The 22,545-nt window shown below is 49.6% G+C and overlaps 1 protein-coding gene across 1 annotated transcript in view; it reads left to right on the forward strand.

The window, feature by feature from the left end:
* LOC306915299 (leucine zipper putative tumor suppressor 2 homolog) overlaps positions 1 to 22,545 on the forward strand; it is a 157,846-nt gene that overhangs the window by 63,135 nt on the left and 72,166 nt on the right. The window contains exon 2 of the mRNA XM_079492601.1: positions 12,555 to 12,641. The gene's annotated coding sequence lies outside the window, so the exon portion shown is untranslated. The remainder of the gene's footprint in view (positions 1 to 12,554; positions 12,642 to 22,545) is intronic.

The following is a 22,545-nucleotide window of genomic DNA, read 5'->3' on the forward strand; positions in this document are numbered from 1 at the left end:
GGTAATGGGTATGTTTATAACTGTGTCCTTTGTTCCACAACGTATCTGAGCTGAGCTGTCTGTTTTGTTTTGTTTTTGTTTGTTTGTTTTTTCCTGTCTTGTCTTTGTCATAAAATGGAAAAATCAATCAAAAGAGTACGAAATCTTGTCTGGACTTGGACTCGACCACCTCCACAAGTATTTGTATACTCTGATATATTTGTATACTGTGTAGTGACAATACATTGAATCTGATCTGATTACACTTCAGCAGTGGTGGAAAGTACTGTACTTGTGTGCAATTTTGAGGTATTTTGTACTTCTACTTCACAACATCTCAGATCCAAATATTGGACTTTTACTACACTCAATCAACGTTTGCCTGTTATTTCTCATTTCTAAATATAGCATGGAATTGTGGACAATAAAAAGAAAAACAAATCTTTAGTTTTAGGGCCTGAGAGACTAAACGTCATCAAATGGTGGTCCGTGGCTCAAATGCAGAATGAATAGTGGGCCCTGGTCTCAAAATGGTTGAAAAACACTGTTTTAAAGTGATGTTTTCCTCTTGGTTTCCCATCTGGAGCTCTGTGTCTCTCTCTATATATATATCTATAGATAGCCTGCATGCATCATCCTGCTCCATTCCCCGCTGCGTGTTCCAAAACCCCGCTGTCTCACTAGTTCAGGCCGGGGGGGGTCCCAAACTTTCTTGTACCATGCAGCAGCAGTGTTGATTTTGTCGACTAAAACTAAGACGAAAAATGTTCGTCGACTACCTTTTTTCACTGACGAAAACTAAATGGAAACTAAATGAAAACTAAGCTATGATGACTAAAACTAAGACTAAATATATTGACAATTTCGTCAACAAATGAAAAGTAGACTAAAATCTTAGGAAGGGACTAGTGGACAAGAGATCCAGTATAAGTAATTTTACACTTGTTTGCATGCTGAAAATAGCAGATCTACAAGCTCACAACACGTGGCAGCGCGACGCGTTGTGAGCTTGTAGATCGGCTATTTTCAGGAAATGTAAAATCAGTCATTATGACGGCATCAAGGCCCGCCTAACCCGCCAAAACACATTTTAGTCGACTAAATCACTAAATCACCTGTAGATTTAGCCTTGGAAGGCAATTGGATGATTTGAGGCATTTTGTTCCAAAAATGTGTTTTGCAAAAATCCACCTGTTGGTGGCGCTATAACAGGCCAATATGAAAGGGGTGGGATATATTCCTCAGCCTAGTAGGAAAGTCTGTGAAAGATTTCACGTAAATTGCACGCTGCGTTCATGATTTGAGCCTTTTTGGACAGAATTTGGAGGAGTTGTGGAAGTTGAGGAATGAGACGAGCAGACGGAGAATGTGAGTCTGAACTTTACTTCCAACAAACAAACAACCACAATACACAGGTACATCACTTCCCTTTATCACTTCCTACATCCTCCCCGTTACCACCCAGCCAGTGCTCAATCTGAGGTGAGAGACCCCATTTAGTGTTCACCACACAGGCCCCCCCCGAACCTTCAGAATTGACCTGCAGTGCAAAACATCATTATACAACCCCCCAACACAGTGTCTCTAGTGTCTTTCAGGAGGTCTGACCATGCGGCCATACCGGCTGTATTTCACAGTCCCAGGGAATGTGGAAGGGGCAGGGGTAGGGGCAGGGGCAGGAGGTCGTCCACGTCGACGACGAGGCTTCGTCGGTGGACAACAGGGGTAGCCACGGATGGGGGGGACGGGACAGAGGCAGACTTGGGTGGACGACCCCGGCGTGGGGGCTGCGCCAGCTCCACCGGGTCGTCTCGGACCACATGAGCAGGTTTAAGACGATCCACTGAAATCTGCTCTTTATTACCCCCCATGTCTACCACAAAGTAGTTGGCCCCCGCTTCGAGGACTCGGAAGGGCCCATCGTAGGGAGCCTGCAGTGGAGAACGGTGGGCATCGTGACGGATGAACACATAGCGGGCCGCCATCAGGTCCTTCGGGATGTAGGAGCGGGGAAGGCAGTGATGTGCGGGAAACGGGGCAAAAGTTCTTGCAGCGTCCCGACCGGCAGAACGATGAGCTGCAGCGGACCAAGGGGCAGAAGGCTCAGCGAGGAATTCCCCAGGGACCCTCAGCGGCTGCCCAAAAACCAGCTCGGCTGACGAGGACTGCAGGTCTTCTTTGGGGGCCGAACGCAGGCCCAACATGACCCATGGCAGCTGGTCAATCCAGTTGCTGTCTGTGAGCGTGGCCCGGAGAGACGCCTTCATGGAACGGTGAAACCGCTCACACATCCCGTTGGCCTTAGGATTGTACGCCGTGGTGCGATGGAGTTTCACTCCCAGGCTCTCGGCCACGGCGCTCCACAGCTCCGAAGTGAACTGGGCCCCCCTGTCCGAAGTCAAATCCAATGGCGTGCCGAAACGTGTCACCCAGCCGGAGATGAACGCACGGGCAACCTCCGCAGACGTGCTAGCCTTCAGGGGAACCGCCTCCGGCCACCTGGTGGTCCTGTCCACCATAGTGAGAAGGTATGTGAAACCTTGGGACGGGGCAAGTGGGCCCACCAGGTCCATGTTGACGTGGTCAAACCGCCTCTCTGGAATAAGAAACGGCTCCAGGGGGGCCTTAGTGTGACGGTGTACCTTGGATCGCTGGCATGCCACACAGGACGCTGCCCACCCCTTTACTTCCTTCCTGAGGCCCGGCCAGACGAACTTGGCCCCCACCAGCTTAACCGACGCCCTCACCCCTGGGTGTGAAAGGGAGTGAATGGCGTTGAAAATGCGGCGGCGCCAGCCAGTTGGGACCATGGGGCGGGGCTGGCCTGTGGAGACGTCACAGAGGAGCGTAGCGCCACTGTCATGAAACGCCACATCCTCCAGCCGCAGTCCTGTCACGGCCGTCCTGAACGCCTGGAGCTCCACGTCTGTGAGCTGGTCAGCGGCCAGTGCCACATAATCGATGCCAAGGTGCACAGGACTGATGTGCCCCCGAGAGAGGCAGTCCGCCACCAGGTTGTCCTTACCGGCCACATGCTGAATGTCCGTTGTGAACTCTGAGATGGCAGAGAGTTGGCGCTGCTGCCGCCCTGACCACGGCTCCGTAGTCTTGGCCATGGCAAAGGTCAGGGGCTTATGGTCCACAAACGCGGTGAACTCTCTTCCCTCCAGCAGGAATCTGAAATGCCGTACAGCGAGGAAAAGGGCCAGCAGCTCCCTATCAAACGTGCTGTACTTCCTCTCTGCGTCCCGGAGCTTCTTGCTGAAAAAAGCGAGGGGCTGCCAGGCACCGGCCACCCACTGCTCACAAACCGCTCCTACTGCGTAATCGGAAGCGTCGGTGGTCAGGGCTATAGGAGCAGCAGGGGACGGGTGTGCTAGCATGGCAGCTTTGGCGAGGGCCGCCTTAGTGTCCTCAAACGCCTGGACCCGCTCCGGGGACCAGCCCACATCCTCATTGTCCTTCTTCCCCTTCAACGCCTCGTACAAAGGATGCATGAGGTGGGCCGCGTGTGGTATGAACCGGTTATAGAAGTTCACCATGCCCAGGTACTCCTGCAAGGGCTTGACCGTGAGGGGGCGGGGAAAAACAGCAATGGCCTCCACCTTGGTGGGCAACGGCACAGCCCCCTGGGGGGAAACGTGGTGGCCGAGGAAATCTATAGCCGGCAGGCCGAAGTGGCATTTAGCCGGATTCACGATCAGCCCGTGCTCGTTGAGTCGCTCAAAAAGCTGCCGGAGATGTGTCTGGTGCTGGTGTGCCGATCCGCTAGCCACCAAAATGTCATCCAAATAAGTGAATAGAAATGACATGCCACGCAGCACCGAGTCCATCAGCCGCTGGAATGTTTGCGCTGCCCCTTTAAGGCCGAATGGCATCCGTAAAAATTCAAAAAGCCCAAACGGAGTGATGACAGCAGTCTTAGGCACGTCCACCGGATGGACCGGCACCTGGTGGTAGCCGCGCACCAAATCCACCTTAGAAAAAATGGTGGCCCCCGCCAGGTGGGCAGAAAAGTCCTGTATGTGTGGGACTGGGTAACGGTCATTTGTGGTAATATTATTCAAGCGGCGGAAATCACCACACGGCCGCCAATTCCCATCCGCCTTGGGGACCATGTGCAGAAGAGAGGCCCATGGGCTGTTAGATCGGCGCACAATCCCGAGCCGCTCCATTGTAGAGAACTCCTCCTTGGCTATTGCCAACTTGGCCGCATCAAGACGGCGCGCTCGTGCAAAAACGGGTGGCCCAACTGTGGGGATGTAATGCTCCACCCCATGCTTAGCGACGGCAGCGGAGAAGGTGGGCACGGTCAGGGCAGGGAACTCGGCAAGGAGGCGCTGGTACACATCCCCCGTGGCGAGCAAGTTGGCCAGGGCAAGCGGCCCTGGCCCCCCCAGTGTGCATGGATATGTGGCAAAAGAAACAGCGTCAATCAGCCGACAGTTGGAAATGTCCACTAATAGCCTGTGAGCACACAAAAAATCAGCCCCCAGTATAGGCACTGACACAGAGGCAATGACAAAGTCCCAGCAGAACTTACGTCCATGAAAACACACCGTTACATCCCTAGTGCAAAACGTGCGAATAGGAGTGCCGTTAGCAGCGTCAAGCGGCGGCCCCTGTCCGTCTCCCAACGCGTCCGCTGATGATGCAGGCAGGATACTCAGCTGGGCGCCAGAATCCACAAGCAGGCGCCTACCCGACAACGTGTCCTCAATGAACAACAGCTTGTTGTTGCTGGCACCAGCGCTCACAGCTGTTAATGAGCGCTGGCTCGTGCGTTTCCCTGCTCCACCCAAGAGCATGGCTGAATGCACCGCTGCGCCTTGTTGCCAAAACGGCGATGATAATAACAAAGTGCGCTACTATTACCATCCCTCCGACGTTCAGGCTGAGGCACCGCAGCCGCCACATAATGTCGGGAGTCGCGGGACGCCAGTAGTACTCGGTCCGCCTCTTCTGCTAACCCGCGATAATCCTTGGTGCGCACCAGTGGCGAGGTGGCCAAAGCCGTGCGCACTGGAGTGGGAAGCTGCCGCAGGAAAAGTTGAATGAAAAGGAATGTAGTGTCACCTGAACCGATCAGTGCCAGCATATTCTCCATCAGTTCCGTGGGTTTACTGTCTCCTAATCCATTCAGAGACAGTAGGCGCTCTGCGCGCTCTTCGTCGGATAGCTGAAACAACTGCAGAAGCTTATCTTTGATAGCCACGTATTTGCCGGCCGCTGGTGGATCCCTCAGAAATCCCATCATACGGCGGGTGGTAGTGGAATCCAACGCCGCGACGACATGATAATATTTTGTCTCATCTACCGTGATCCCTCTGAGGTGAAACTGTGCCTCGATATGCTGGAACCACGGGTCTGGATCGTGTTGCCAAAACTCTGGCAGTTTAACTGTCGCCGCATATACAGCGGGAGCCGGCGCAACAGCCTCATCCATAGTAATTCAATTTCAAACGTTCAAGGTCACCACTGTGGAAGTTGAGGAATGAGACGAGCAGACGGAGAATGTGAGTCTGAACTTTACTTCCAACAAACAAACAACCACAATACACAGGTACATCACTTCCCTTTATCACTTCCTACATCCTCCCGTTACCACCCAGCCAGTGCTCAATCTGAGGTGAGAGACCCCATTTAGTGTTCACCACAGTAATATAAAAAAAAAGTCGGCCTCCTGGTGGCGCTATAACAGACGGTTCTGGAAATGTTGTAGCAGAGGTTCATCGTTGGCATCCAGGGAGTGCGTGTGCAAAATTTGGCATCGACCAGGTTAACGGTGCCGGAGATTAACTGGTAACGGACGGGCGGACACAATCACACACACACACGCACAAGTGTGTGTGTGTGTGTGCAAAACATACTCTCTCCCAGTGCAAAACATACTCTCTCCCAGTGCAAAACATACTCTCTCCCCGTGCAAAACATACTCTCTCCCAGTGCAAAACATACTCTCTCCCAGTGCAAAACATACTCTCTCCCCGTGCAAAACATACTCTCTCCCAGTGCAAAACATACTCTCTCCCAGTGCAAAACATACTCTCTCCCAGTGCAAAACATACTCTCTCCCAGTGCAAAACATACTCTCTCCCCGTGCAAAACATACTCTCTCCCCGTGCAAAACATACTCTCTCCCAGTGCAAAACATACTCTCTCCCAGTGCAAAACATACTCTCTCCCAGTGCAAAACATACTCTCTCCCCGTGGAAAACATACTCTCTCCCAGTGCAAAACATACTCTCTCCCAGTGCAAAACATACTCTCTCCCCATGCCTTCGGCCTGGTGGAGACGACGATGGGAAGGATGCTTTTTTTTTTTTGGTTTTTGTTTACAGTTGTTGACGTGTGACGTCGGACGGACCCTCCTTCAACCTTCCCGTGTCCCCCCGCTCAGGGTCCCGACCCATAGTTTGAGAACCCCCCCCCCCCCCCCACACACTATATAGTTTTACACAGGATGCAGTGTGTGCTTCTCGCCAGACGGGGGCACTGTGTTTCCCAGCCAAGCTGTTCTTGTCTCCTGGAATGACCCTGCCTGGTGCTAGCAGAGAATGTCTGTGGCTTTCTGGCGGTTAGTCGAGAAAACCAACGTCAACATTAACCCATTCTAGACGGGAACCCCTTTTGGTGTTTTAAGCATTGTGTAATACTTTAGCTATTGAAAAATAGCAGACCTACAAGCTCATAGCGCGGCACCGAGTGCCGCGCTACGAGCTTGTAGATCTGCTATTTTTGTAAAATCGTGAAAATGTGTCGCAAATCTTATATATTCTGTCACAGCGAACGTTTTTTAACTCAAAAGTTTTGCTTCTGGGCGGGGTCCCTGGAACTACATATTTTCAGATGGGGGTCAGCAGCCAATTACATATATGTTCACTATCAGGATTTAGAAGATTTATTTTCCGGACCTAAGTGGGTTAAGCACCTTTCAGCCATGGAAAAAAGCTAATTTTCTTCACTTCCTTTACTTAAGTAAAATAGCATGTAAAATATAAGTACATATCCTAGTATAAACGTGTGCACAGAAAATACAAAGATATTGGCATTAATATATACTTGAAAGTACCAAAAGTAATGGTACTTAAAACCAACAAACAAAAGTCTAGCCTGCAGTTTTCAATTTTTTGGTCACCATGAGTTATGTGACGATAACCCACCTGACCTGGTGGAGACCTGTGCTCCTAGGATAACCTACCTGACCTGGTGGAGACCTGTGTTACGAGGATAACCCACCTGACCTGGTGGAGACCTGTGCTCCTAGGATAACCTACCTGACCTGGTGGAGACCTGTGTTACGAGGATAACCTACCTGACCTGGTGGAGACCTGTGCTCCTAGGATAACCCACCTGACCTGGTGGAGACCTGTGCTCCTAGGATAACCTACCTGACCTGGTGGAGACCTGTGCTCCTAGGATAACCTACCTGACCTGGTGGAGACCTGTGCTCCTAGGATAACCTACCTGACCTGGTGGAGACCTGTGTTAACGAGGATAACCTACCTGACCTGGTGGAGACCTGTGTTAACGAGGATAACCTACCTGACCTGGTGGAGACCTGTGTTAACGAGGATAACCTACCTGACCTGGTGGAGACCTGTGTTAACGAGGATAACCTACCTGACCTGGTGGAGACCTGTGTTAACGAGGATAACCTGCCTGACCTGGTGGAGACCTGTGTTAACGAGGATAACCTACCTGACCTGGTGGAGACCTGTGCTCCTAGGATAAACTACCTGACCTGGTGGAGACCTGTGTTACTAGGATAACCTACCTGACCTGGTGGAGACCTGTGTTACGAGGATAACCTACCTGACCTGGTGGAGACCTGTGTTACTAGGATATCCTATCTGACCTGGTGGAGACCTGTGTTACTAGGATATCCTACCTGACCTGGTGGAGACCTGTGTTTCTAGGATATCCTACCTGACCTGGTGGAGACCTGTGTTACTAGGATAACCTAGCTGACCTGGTGGAGACCTGTGCTCCTAGGATAACCTACCTGACCTGGTGGAGACCTGTGCTCCTAGGATAACCTACCTGACCTGGTGGAGACCTGTGTTACGAAGATAACCTACCTGACCTGGTGGAGACCTGTGTTAACGAGGATAACCTACCTGACCTGGTGGAGACCTGTGCTCCTAGGATATCCTACCTGACCTGGTGGAGACCTGTGCTCCTAGGATAACCTACCTGACCTGGTGGAGACCTGTGCTCCTAGGATAACCTACCTGACCTGGTGGAGACCTGTGTTACGAGGATAACCTACCTGACCTGGTGGAGACCTGTGTTACGAGGATAACCTACCTGACCTGGTGGAGACCTGTGTTAACGAGGATAACCTACCTGACCTGGTGGAGACCTGTGTTACGAGGATAACCTACCTGACCTGGTGGAGACCTGTGCTCCTAGGATAACCTACCTGACCTGGTGGAGACCTGTGTTACGAGGATAACCCACCTGACCTGGTGGAGACCTGTGCTCCTAGGATAACCTACCTGACCTGGTGGTGACCTGTGCTCCTAGGATAACCTACCTGGCCTGGTGGAGACCTGTGTTAACGAGGATAACCCACCTGACCTGGTGGAGACCTGTGCTCCTAGGATAACCTACCTGACCTGGTGGAGACCTGTGCTCCTAGGATAACCTACCTGACCTGGTGGAGACCTGTGCTCCTAGGATAACCTACCTGACCTGGTGGAGACCTGTGTTAACGAGGATAACCTACCTGACCTGGTGGAGACCTGTGTTAACGAGGATAACCTACCTGACCTGGTGGAGACCTGTGTTAACGAGGATAACCTACCTGACCTGGTGGAGACCTGTGTTAACGAGGATAACCTACCTGACCTGGTGGAGACCTGTGCTCCTAGGATAAACTACCTGACCTGGTGGAGACCTGTGTTACTAGGATAACCTACCTGACCTGGTGGAGACCTGTGTTACGAGGATAACCTACCTGACCTGGTGGAGACCTGTGTTACTAGGATATCCTATCTGACCTGGTGGAGACCTGTGTTACTAGGATATCCTACCTGACCTGGTGGAGACCTGTGTTACTAGGATATCCTACCTGACCTGGTGGAGACCTGTGTTACTAGGATAACCTAGCTGACCTGGTGGAGACCTGTGCTCCTAGGATAACCTACCTGACCTGGTGGAGACCTGTGCTCCTAGGATAACCTACCTGACCTGGTGGAGACCTGTGTTACGAAGATAACCTACCTGACCTGGTGGAGACCTGTGTTAACGAGGATAACCTACCTGACCTGGTGGAGACCTGTGCTCCTAGGATATCCTACCTGACCTGGTGGAGACCTGTGCTCCTAGGATAACCTACCTGACCTGGTGGAGACCTGTGCTCCTAGGATAACCTACCTGACCTGGTGGAGACCTGTGTTACGAGGATAACCTACCTGACCTGGTGGAGACCTGTGTTACGAGGATAACCTACCTGACCTGGTGGAGACCTGTGTTAACGAGGATAACCTACCTGACCTGGTGGAGACCTGTGTTACGAGGATAACCTACCTGACCTGGTGGAGACCTGTGTTACGAGGATAACCTACCTGACCTGGTGGAGACCTGTGCTCCTAGGATATCCTACCTGACCTGGTGGAGACCTGTGCTCCTAGGATAACCTACCTGACCTGGTGGAGACCTGTGCTCCTAGGATAACCTACCTGGCCTGGTGGAGACCTGTGTTAACGAGGATAACCCACCTGACCTGGTGGAGACCTGTGCTCCTAGGATATCCTACCTGACCTGGTGGAGACCTGTGCTCCTAGGATAACCTACCTGACCTGGTGGAGACCTGTGCTCCTAGGATAACCTACCTGACCTGGTGGAGACCTTTGTTAACGAGGATAACCTACTGTACCTGACCTGGTGCAGACTTGTGCTCCTAGGATAACCTAGCTGACCTGGTGGATACCTGTGCTCCTAGGATATCCTACCTGACCTGGTGCAGACCTGTGCTCCTAGGATAACCTACCTGGCCTGGTGGAGACCTGTGTTAACGAGGATAACCTACCTGACCTGGGGAAGACCTGTGTTACGAGGATAACCTACCTGACCTGGTGGAGACCTGTGTTAACGAGGATAACCTACCTGACCTGGTGGAGACCTGTGCTCCGAGGATAACCTACCTGACCTGGTGGAGACCTGTGTTACGAGGATAACCTACCTGACCTGGTGGAGACCTGTGTTACGAGGATAACCTACCTGACCTGGTGGAGACCTGTGCTGCTAGGATAACCTACCTGGCCTGGTGCAGACCTGTGTTACGAGGATAACCTACCTGACCTGGTGGAGACCTGTGTTACGAGGATAACCTACCTGACCTGGTGGAGACCTGTGTTAACGAGGATAACCTACCTGGCCTGGTGGAGACCTGTGCTCCTAGGATAACCTACCTGACCTGGTGGAGACCTGTGCTCCTAGGATAACCTACCTGACCTGGTGGAGACCTGTGTTAACGAGGATAACCTACCTGGCCTGGTGGAGACACAATAAAATGCAATAAAAACAACTTTATTAGACTAAACACTAGAAGCTAGAGGAGCACTTCTTTTAGTCTGTTTAAGCTCCCTAATAACTATAGAGGAGTACAAAGTATGTTATCTGCCTCTGAGATGCAGTGGAGTAATAGGCCTATACTTATTGAAACCTGGACATACTCGGCTAAAGTATTGTAATTGTAGTTCCGGCAGAGTAGTTCCGGAGCATGGAATTGTGTTGCCCTGTAGCGAGTGGTAATAAAGTACTTAATATACTCGGTTTCCTTCCTTCCAACCAACTGCTCTCTCTCATGGGAGAGTATACACAAAAGACACAACAAGGTCAGACCAACCGGTTCTGTAGGTGACTTACCACAGACATTGTGTACTTAATTCACCCTGTTGTTGTGTGTGTGTGCGTGTGTGTGCACATGTGTGTGTGCACGCGCGCGCACGTGTGCATGTGTGTGTGTGTGTGTGTGAACTTAGGAGTGAGTGGAGGTTGTGCATGAGTGCACATTACGTTTGCTATTGACATGGAAAACCCCCCTTATTTCCTCCCCATGCAAGTCGTTTGTGAGTGACTCAGATTTTCCCGTTTTCTCTAAACACACTAGCCTTTCTTTTCTTCACCCCTGAGTCTCTCCTCATACAGCACTACCACCACTCACCCCTGAGTCTCTCCACATACAGCACTACCACCACTCAGCCCTGAGTCTCTCCTCATACAGCACTACCACCACTCAGCCCTGAGTCTCTCCTCATACAGCACCACCACCACTCAGCCATGAGTCTCTCCTCATACAGCACCACCACCACTCAGCCCTGAGTCTCTCCTCATACAGCACCACCACTCAGCCCTGAGTCTCTCCTCATACAGCACCACCACTCACCCCTGAGTCTCTCCTCATACAGCACTACCACCACTCACCCCTGAGTCTCTCCACATACAGCACTACCACCACTCAGCCCTGAGTCTCTCCTCATACAGCACCACCACTCAGCCCTGAGTCTCTCCTCATACAGCACTACCACCACTCAGCCCTGAGTCTCTCCACATACAGCACCACCACCACTCAGCCCTGAGTCTCTCCTCATACAGCACTACCACCACTCACCCCTGAGTCTCTCCACATACAGCACTACCACCACTCAGCCCTGAGTCTCTCCTCATACAGCACCACCACCACTCAGCCCTGAGTCTCTCCTCATACAGCACCACCACTCACCCCTGAGTCTCTCCTCATACAGCACCACCACTCACCCCTGAGTCTCTCCTCATACAGCACCACCACCACTCAGCCCTGAGTCTCTCCTCATACAGCACCACCACCACTCAGCCCTGAGTCTCTCCTCATACAGCACCACCACTCAGCCCTGAGTCTCTCCTCATACAGCACCACCACTCACCCCTGAGTCTCTCCTCATACAGCACTACCACCACTCAGCCCTGAGTCTCTCCTCATACAGCACCACCACTCAGCCCTGAGTCTCTCCTCATACAGCACCACCACTCAGCCCTGAGTCTCTCCTCATACAGCACCACCACCACTCAGCCCTGAGTCTCTCCTCATACAGCACCACCACCACTCAGCCCTGAGTCTCTCCTCATACAGCACTACCACCACTCAGCCCTGAGTCTCTCCTCATACAGCACCACCACCACTCAGCCCTGAGTCTCTCCTCATACAGCACTACCACCACTCAGCCCTGAGTCTCTCCTCATACAGCACTACCACCACTCAGCCCTGAGTCTCTCCTCATACAGCACTACCACCACTCACCCCTGAGTCTCTCCTCATACAGCACCACCACTCAGCCCTGAGTCTCTCCTCATACAGCACTACCACCACTCAGCCCTGAGTCTCTCCTCATACAGCACCACCACCACTCAGCCCTGAGTCTCTCCTCATACAGCACTACCACCACTCAGCCCTGAGTCTCTCCTCATACAGCACCACCACCACTCAGCCAGCCAGTAACTTTTCGTCGTGCTGAACTCCCCTCCTGACTCGACACAAACACAACGTCATGCGTTTTCTTTTGTTCCTCTGTTTTTGTTTTTGCTCACAGACGGAGAGGGGAGTGAGGAGATGATGTGATGCTCGGGCGAGTCGTGCCCCCTCCCTGGGTTCCTTCCACACAGGCTGCTGGTGACAGGTAAGACCCCTAACCCTCCCTGGGAACCCTCCACACAGGCTGCTGGTGACAAGTAAGACCCTAACCCTAACCCTCCCTGGGAACCATCCACACAGGCTGCTGGTGACAGGTAAGACCCTAACCCTAACCCTCCCTGGGAACCCTCCACACAGGCTGCTGGTGACAGGTAAGACCCTAACCCTAACCCTAACCCTCCCTGGGAACCCTCCACACAGGCTGCTGGTGACAGGTAACGCCAGGGCTCCACCGGACGCGTTGCGTTGCGTCTGCGTCGCGTCAAAAAACGCACCGGTTCAATTTTAATGCACGCGTCGCGTCTCCGTCAACGCGGGCAGTGGAGCCACCCTTCATTGATTAAAAAGGGAACATTCCCTGACGGTGACGGAGACGCGACGCTGACGCGCCCGGTGGAGCCCGGCCGTAAGACCCTAACCATACGTTCTCACTCAGTGTCCATTGACAGGTTTAATGCAGACAATTTACGGCCGTCTTTCAGGATAGACTGCCTGAGTTGGTTAAAGTTACCTTTGAACAGCCACTGCACCGACCGCTGAGTTGGTTAAAGTTACCTTTGAACAGCCACTGCACCGACTGCTGAGTTGGTTAAAGTTACCTTTGAACAGCCACTGCACCGACCGCTGAGTTGGTTAAAGTTACCTTTGAACAGCCACTGCACCGACCGCTGAGTTGGTTAAAGTTACCTTTGAACAGCCACTGCACCGACTGCTGAGTTGGTTAAAGTTACCTTTGAACAGCCACTGCACCGCCCGCTGAGTTGGTTAAAGTTACCTTTGAACAGCCACTGCACCGACCGCTGAGTTGCTTGTCCAAAGATCACGCAAATCCGTACACATTATCTCTGTGGTCGTGATCAAGACGGAACAGTTCAATTCTTCATGAAAAAATAAACGTAGAAGTGCTTCGTGGGTCCTTTTATGAGGTGCTCTTTGGAGATGGTTTCAAATGATACAGCACACGAGTTCTTTAAAGGTTCTATACCTTGAATGAGTCAAAATCGATGTGGAATGGAGGTAAGAGGGTTAATTAGTAAAATAATTTATTTCATGAAGATTAAAGAACAATACGGGTTAAAGAGTTCAATTCTTCATATTCCATCCTGATTGGCTAAGATATGCGTCTACAGTTTGCACGACCGGTTCGCTTTGAACAAAATGCCTCGAATCATGAGCGCATCGTCCGATTGCCGCGAAGGTTCACACATCAAGCCTGCTTTAGCGCCACCAGGAGGCCGCGATGCATTCTGGCCCACAATAACCTACCTGACCTGGCGGAGACCTGTGCTCCGAACGAGCACTCTTTCTAGTTCACAATGTATTTACAATAACCTACCTGACCTGGCGGAGACCTGTGCTCCGAACGAGCACTCTTTCTAGTTCACAATGTATTTCTGTACGTCTGGGTCCCGTGGGTCCCTTAACTCCCTTCCTAGAAACCCAGCCGAGTCAAAAGGGCCATATTTGCCTTTGGAATGTAGTGAAAGTTGTGAGTTTTTAGTACAGTAAAGTACAGAATCCAAAGAAATCCATATAAATCAAGTTAATGTACTTTGTTAGAACCCAGTTTCCACCGCTGGCTGGATGTGGCGTTGCTTCAAACGGTGAGAACTGTGTGGGTGTCATGTGTGATTATTAGTGATAGTTGAAATGGGAAGCCAGAGAGAGGCCTCCTGGAACGAACAGGCTCTACTCGACCATCATCTGATCCGTCCTTGGAAGTCTCTGATGGTTCAGGAAAACATTCTGGGATTACTTCAGATCTCCGGCGAGGGAACACAGCTGCTTCCCATCGCGCTGACTCTGTGATACCCAACGCTGAACGTTCCTCCCTCCGTGCGTCCTATTGTTTTCTTTTAACGGGATTTCATTTTTTTTGAGTGAGTGGAGATTGTTTGTTGAATTTGTGGAAGCAAATGATGGGAACATGTAGCAATCATGCGCGCGCACGCGATCGCACACGCGCACGCACGCATGCACGCACGCACCGCGCACGCACACCCGCCGCGCACTGCTAACTGAGGATGATCACACACGCTGCATCGTGGGTTTAAGTTTAAGCAACACCGAAACACAGCCGCGATCTCTGCCTTTTGATTGAGCCCTGGCGCCCCACAACCAGCAGGCTTGTTTCTCCCTGGTTCTGCCTCCTGTTTGTTTATGCTAGTAGAGTCTACTACATTTATTTATTTATTTTAAAATATTCTGTTCTTTTTTACAAGCTTGCACTGTGACATGTTGTGAGCTTGAACATCAACCTATTTTTCGCAGCTATATTTCAATGCGTGACAACGGAGCATAGGCTAGAATATCAGGTGTGATTCTGACCCGGTGTCTTCGAGCCGGCACTAAACGGCAGGTGTGATTCTGACCCGGTGTCTTCACGGCGGCACTAAAGGGCAGGTGTGATTCTGACCCGGTGTCTTCGAGCCGGCACTAAAGGGCAGGTGTGATTCTGACCCGGTGGCTTCACGCCGGCACTAAAGGGCAGGTGTGATTCTGACCCGGTGTCTTCGAGCCGGCACTAAAGGGCAGGTGTGATTCTGACCCGGTGGCTTCACGCCGGCACTAAAGGGCAGGTGTGATTCTGACCCGCTGCTGTCGGGCCTAAACAGCAGGTGTGTGGAATGTTCCAGAAGTCCTCCGTCCCTCCACTCTCTCTCACTCATGTCACACGGCAGCGAGACCAGCTGGTCTGAGCTGGTTTTAGCCGCCGCAGCGCTCGGTGGGATGGACGCGGCGTGGACCCAGAGCTGGGTCATCCATCCCAGCTCTACATCCATCCTGAGGGATGACCCAGCTCTGCATCCATCCTGTCAGGACCAGAAGCTCTCGTTAGGGAAGTCCAGGCGGGAGGCAGTCCGACCGGGACGGCTCCGATCATGATGGATGGGATGGCGTGTCGGGACACTGGGTGTACAATGAACTAGTTTACAGCTATAGGGCTCTTCATAGGTTTTCAGGCCAAGGACCCCCTATAGCTGAGAGAGAGAGAGAGGTTGTTAATTAAGTAATGGAGATGTTTAACAGTAATTTAACTCTTGAGTTAAATATAAGGGTGAATTTGGGTGAATAAGTGTGAACCCCCTCAAGGACCGCTGGTTGAAAACCACTGCTCTTTGCCAAACCTCTTCGGCTAATGTTTCCCCCCAGAATAGATGCTAGGGTTTAATGTAACCAGACAAAAAATAAGAGAGTTCCTAAACTTCCTGAGTAACACACAAAGTAACAGTAACAAATTACATTTACGTGAGTGTTTTACTATACAAGACAAATATGCCATAAAACATCATACTTGCCCTCTAGAACTTAACCCATTTTGGATCGGAACCCCTTTTGGTGTTTTAAGCATTATGTTAGCTATTGAAAAATAGCAGATCTACAAGCTCATAGCGCGGCACCGAGTGCCGCGCTACGAGCTTGTAGGTCTGCTATTTTTGAAGAATCTTGAAAATGTGGCTCAAATCTTTGAATATATATTCGTTCAGAGCGAACGTTTTTAACTCAAATCTTTGCTTCTGAGAGGTCCTTGGAACAACATATTTTCAGATGGTGGTCGGTGGCCAATTACATGTCTTTTTTGAGGTCCTTGACATGAAATATGGAGCACCACTGATACAGAAACATGAGGTTTTTCAGAAAATTGTCATCATTTAGAAGACATTTTTTTAAATTTCGACGTCAGGCCTAAATGGGTTAAATTAAAAAATAAAAACACATGAAGTATTTATTTCATAAATAGAGAATATTTTACTCGATAGGAACGGCTCTCGTCGCAAGTTGATGATCCATCATCATTATTTCCATGTGTGGAGCCCTATGGAATGTATGGAATGCACGTGCTAATAAAAAGTATTTAAAATATTGCTTTGATGCTCATATTATCCTTAGGAAGTATTAGGTTGTTTTGTATTAGCATTATGCATTCCATACATTCCATAGGGCTAGACCATATATGGACATATGACATCATCAACTTGCGACAGGAGCAGTTCCTATTGAGCGAAAGATTGTTTGTTTATGAAATAAATCAAATATAAAAGGTGTTTTTTTTATTTTAGTTGTAGAGGGCAAGTATAATGTTTTAAGGCATATTTGTCTTATTAGCCAGGGATCATTTTTAAGGGGAATACCACTCATTTTCAACAGTGAACTATGACACTAATATACCTTAGAGCTGTAAAAAAAAAAAAAAAAAAAAGTCCCCCCTTCTATTTAGCTCAAGCTCATAATGGCTGATTTTACGCTTGGTTGCATGCTGAAAAAAGAAGGAACAAAACATTATACATTGTGGAGCGGCTACTGGTTTGTCCAGCTCTCTCTCCTTGAAGGGCGAAGCAGACCTTTAGCAGACTGACCCAGTTGTAGGAGCAAGAGAGCGGGGAAAGGTGTGTGTGTGTGTGTGTGTGTGTGTGTGTGTGTGTGTGTGTGTGTGTGTGTGTGTGTGTGTGTGTGTGTGTGTGTGTGTGTGTGTGTGTGTGTGTGTGTGTGTGTGTGTGTGTGTGTGTGTGTGTGTGTGTGTGTGTGTGTGTGTGTGTGTGTGTGTGTGTGTGTGTGTGTGTGTGTGTCGTACCCTACTTCGTCCCCGTCTCCTGGTCTTAAGCAGCTGTGTGTCTGAGCGCCGGTTTGAACCACATGGTTCTTGTCATGGCCACCAGTTCCCACCTGATGTTGTGTGGGAGTTCAGACTGAACCAGACCGTGCTGAGCTGAACTGCTAGCTTGCACAGCGTCTTAAGGGACCCACGGGACCCAAACGTACAGAAATACATTGTGAACTAGAAAGAGTGCTCGTTCGGAGCACAGGTCTCCGCCAGGTCAGGTAGGTTATTGTGGGCCAGAATGCATCGCGGCCTCCTGGTGGCGCTAAAGCAGGCTTGATGTGTGAACCTTCGCGGCAATCGGACGATGCGCTCATGATCCGAGGTATTTTGTTCAAAGCGAACCGCTCGTGCAAACTGTAGATTCATATCTTAGCCAATCAGGATGGAATATGAAGAATTGAACTGTTCCGTCTTGATCAAGACCACGGATACGATGTGTACGGATTTGTGTGATCTTTGGACAAATTGTGTAAGAGGAAGAGGCTTAAGATATGCAGATCATATAGACTCGATGTTTGCTGTATGCTCAATTATATGGCGTATGGTCAATTACTTCCATGAGAGGGGGAGAGGTGGTGGAGTTAGTTGCTTTAGCAGACAGTTTGAGGGTCCAATGGAGTTAAGAGGTTTTGTCCAAAGCACTTTTTACTACTTTCCATTGGTTCAGTATTTTTGAAACAACACTTAAAGGGTGTTCAATAGGACTGATTTACCGGTATGCTAAAAAAAAAATCAAAAACCTTCATTTCTCATTTGTATTCAGGTCAGTGGGATGGTGGTGCAGCGCACTAGCGCCCCCCTATGGACGGGCTGCCACTGAACAATGTTCAAAATGACGTTCGTACCACATATTTTTGCAACTTCACGTACATTGCAAAAGCAAGTGTGACCTAAAACAACTAAAACTCAGAGGAGTAGGACACGTTAATGAAAGTGTCAACAGAGCTTTGTCACGTCGCAACTTAGAGAGGAGAGGAGGGGAGGGTAAGGAAGGGGAGGGGACCGACCCACCCCGGTCTCCCATTCTCTCTCACACACACACACACGCACGCACGCACGCACGCACGCACGCACGCACGCACGCACACAGTGTATAGTTTTAGAATGAGCCATGCAGTGCCTGCCTTGCTTTATTTTTCGCAGAAGGACGTTTCTTCTCCTCCTCCTCCTCCTCCTCACGGGGGGGCTTATTGTGCTGGGAGGGAGAAGGGGTCCCCCCCAACACACACACACACACACACACACACACACACACACACACACACACACACACACACACACACACACACACACACACCGACCGCCGGGGGGAAAAACTGGAGGACAACAAGGCTTCGCTCCGAGCGGACTAGAACCCTGGAGGAGGTTGTTGTAGAGCTGAAGGCTAAGGCAACTAGAACTCACTCAGTCAGTCAGTCAGAGAACAGAAGGTTGTTGTAGAGCTGAAAGCTGAGGCAACTAGAACTCACTCAGTCAGTCAGTCAGAGAACAGAAGGTTGTTGTAGAGCTGAAAGCTAAGGCAACTAGAACTCACTCAGTCAGTCAGAGAACAGAAGGTTGTTGTAGAGCTGAAAGCTGAGGCAACTAGAACTCACTCAGTCAGTCAGAGAACAGAAGGTTGTTGTAGAGCTGAAAGCTAAGGCAACTAGAACTCACTCAGTCAGTCAGAGAACAGAAGGTTGTTGTAGAGCTGAAAGCTAAGGCAACTAGAACTCACTCAGTCAGTCAGAGAACAGAAGGTTGTTGTAGAGCTGAAAGCTAAGGCAACTAGAACTCACTCAGTCAGTCAGTCAGAGAACAGAAGGTTGTTGTAGAGCTGAAAGCTAAGGCAACTAGAACTCACTCAGTCAGTCAGTCAGAGAACAGAAGGTTGTTGTAGAGCTGAAAGCTAAGGCAACTAGAACTCACTCAGTCAGTCAGAGAACAGAAGGTTGTTGTAGAGCTGAAAGCTGAGGCAACTAGAACTCACTCAGTCAGTCAGAGAACAGAAGGTTGTTGTAGAGCTGAAAGCTAAGGCAACTAGAACTCACTCAGTCAGTCAGAGAACAGAAGGTTGTTGTAGAGCTGAAAGCTAAGGCAACTAGAACTCACTCAGTCAGTCAGTCAGAGAACAGAAGGTTGTTGTAGAGCTGAAAGCTAAGGCAACTAGAACTCACTCAGTCAGTCAGAGAACAGAAGGTTGTTGTAGAGCTGAAAGCTCTAAGGCAACTAGAACTCAGTCAGTCAGTCAGAGAACAGAAGGTTGTTGTAGAGCTGAAAGCTAAGGCAACTAGAACTCACTCAGTCAGTCAGAGAACAGAAGGTTGTTGTAGAGCTGAAAGCTAAGGCAACTAGAACTCACTCAGTCAGTCAGTCAGAGAACAGAAGGTTGTTGTAGAGCTGGAAGCTCTAAGGCAACTAGAACTCACTCAGTCAGTCAGTCAGAGAACAGAAGGTTGTTGTAGAGCTGAAAGCTCTAAGGCAACTAGAACTCACTCAGTCAGTCAGAGAACAGAAGGTTGTTGTAGAGCTGAAAGCTGAGGCAACTAGAACTCACTCAGTCAGTCAGAGAACAGAAGGTTGTTGTAGAGCTGAAAGCTGAGGCAACTAGAACTCACTCAGTCAGTCAGAGAACAGAAGGTTGTTGTAGAGCTGAAAGCTGAGGCAACTAGAACTCACTCAGTCAGTCAGAGAACAGAAGGTTGTTGTAGAGCTGAAAGCTGAGGCAACTAGAACTCACTCAGTCAGTCAGAGAACAGAAGGTTGTTGTAGAGCTGAAAGCTGAGGCAACTAGAACTCACTCAGTCAGTCAGAGAACAGAAGGTTGTTGTAGAGCTGAAAGCTGAGGCAACTAGAACTCACTCAGTCAGTCAGAGAACAGAAGGTTGTTGTAGAGCTGAAAGCTGAGGCAACTAGAACTCACTCAGTCAGTCAGAGAACAGAAGGTTGTTGTAGAGCTGAAAGCTGAGGCAACTAGAACTCACTCAGTCAGTCAGAGAACAGAAGGTTGTTGTAGAGCTGAAAGCTGAGGCAACTAGAACTCACTCAGTCAGTCAGAGAACAGAAGGTTGTTGTAGAGCTGAAAGCTAAGGCTACTAGAACTCACTCAGTCAGTCAGAGAACAGAAGGTTGTTGTAGAGCTGAAAGCTGAGGCAACTAGAACTCACTCAGTCAGTCAGAGAACAGAAGGTTGTTGTAGAGCTGAAAGCTGAGGCAACTAGAACTCACTCAGTCAGTCAGAGAACAGAAGGTTGTTGTAGAGCTGAAAGCTCTAAGGCAACTAGAACTCACTCAGTCAGTCAGAGAACAGAAGGTTGTTGTAGAGCTGAAAGCTCTAAGGCAACTAGAACTCACTCAGTCAGTCAGAGAACAGAAGGTTGTTGTAGAGCTGAAAGCTCTAAGGCAACTAGAACTCACTCAGTCAGTCAGAGAACAGAAGGTTGTTGTAGAGCTGAAAGCTAAGGCAACTAGAACTCACTCAGTCAGTCAGAGAACAGAAGGTTGTTGTAGAGCTGAAAGCTAAGGCAACTAGAACTCACTCAGTCAGTCAGAGAACAGAAGGTTGTTGTAGAGCTGAAAGCTCTAAGGCAACTAGAACTCAGTCAGTCAGTCAGAGAACAGAAGGTTGTTGTAGAGCTGAAAGCTGAGGCAACTAGAACTCAGTCAGTCAGTCAGTCAGAGAACAGAAGGTTGTTGTAGAGCTGAAAGCTCTAAGGCAACTAGAACTCAGTCAGTCAGTCAGTCAGAGAACAGAAGGTTGTTGTAGAGCTGAAAGCTCTAAGGCAACTAGAACTCAGTCAGTCAGTCAGTCAGAGAACAGAAGGTTGTTGTAGAGCTGAAAGCTCTAAGGCAACTAGAACTCACTCAGTCAGTCAGAGAACAGAAGGTTGTTGTAGAGCTGAAAGCTAAGGCAACTAGAACTCACTCAGTCAGTCAGAGAACAGAAGGTTGTTGTAGAGCTGAAAGCTAAGGCAACTAGAACTCACTCAGTCAGTCAGAGAACAGAAGGTTGTTGTAGAGCTGAAAGCTAAGGCAACTAGAACTCAGTCAGTCAGTCAGAGAACAGAAGGTTGTTGTAGAGCTGAAAGCTGAGGCAACTAGAACTCACTCAGTCAGTCAGAGAACAGAAGGTTGTTGTAGAGCTGAAAGCTAAGGCAACTAGAACTCAGTCAGTCAGAGAACAGAAGGTTGTTGTAGAGCTGAAAGCTCTAAGGCAACTAGAACTCACTCAGTCAGTCAGAGAACAGAAGGTTGTTGTAGAGCTGAAAGCTAAGGCAACTAGAACTCACTCAGTCAGTCAGAGAACAGAAGGTTGTTGTAGAGCTGAAAGCTAAGGCAACTAGAACTCACTCAGTCAGTCAGAGAACAGAAGGTTGTTGTAGAGCTGAAAGCTCTAAGGCAACTAGAACTCACTCAGTCAGTCAGTCAGAGAACAGAAGGTTGTTGTAGAGCTGAAAGCTAAGGCAACTAGAACTCAGTCAGTCAGTCAGTCAGAGAACAGAAGGTTGTTGTAGAGCTGAAAGCTCTAAGGCAACTAGAACTCACTCAGTCAGTCAGAGAACAGAAGGTTGTTGTAGAGCTGAAAGCTAAGGCAACTAGAACTCACTCAGTCAGTCAGAGAACAGAAGGTTGTTGTAGAGCTGAAAGCTAAGGCAACTAGAACTCACTCAGTCAGTCAGAGAACAGAAGGTTGTTGTAGAGCTGAAAGCTAAGGCAACTAGAACTCACTCAGTCAGTCAGAGAACAGAAGGTTGTTGTAGAGCTGAAAGCTAAGGCAACTAGAACTCACTCAGTCAGTCAGAGAACAGAAGGTTGTTGTAGAGCTGAAAGCTGAGGCAACTAGAACTCACTCAGTCAGTCAGTCAGAGAACAGAAGGTTGTTGTAGAGCTGAAAGCTGAGGCAACTAGAACTCACTCAGTCAGTCAGTCAGAGAACAGAAGGTTGTTGTAGAGCTGAAAGCTAAGGCAACTAGAACTCACTCAGTCAGTCAGAGAACAGAAGGTTGTTGTAGAGCTGAAAGCTAAGGCAACTAGAACTCACTCAGTCAGTCAGAGAACAGAAGGTTGTTGTAGAGCTGAAAGCTCTAAGGCAACTAGAACTCACTCAGTCAGTCAGTCAGAGAACAGAAGGTTGTTGTAGAGCTGAAAGCTAAGGCAACTAGAACTCACTCAGTCAGTCAGAGAACAGAAGGTTGTTGTAGAGCTGAAAGCTAAGGCAACTAGAACTCACTCAGTCAGTCAGAGAACAGAAGGTTGTTGTAGAGCTGAAAGCTAAGGCAACTAGAACTCACTCAGTCAGTCAGTCAGA

This window comes from Electrona antarctica (genome assembly GCF_951216825.1).
Source record: "Electrona antarctica genome assembly, chromosome: 22".
Lineage (NCBI taxonomy): Eukaryota > Metazoa > Chordata > Actinopteri > Myctophiformes > Myctophidae > Electrona > Electrona antarctica.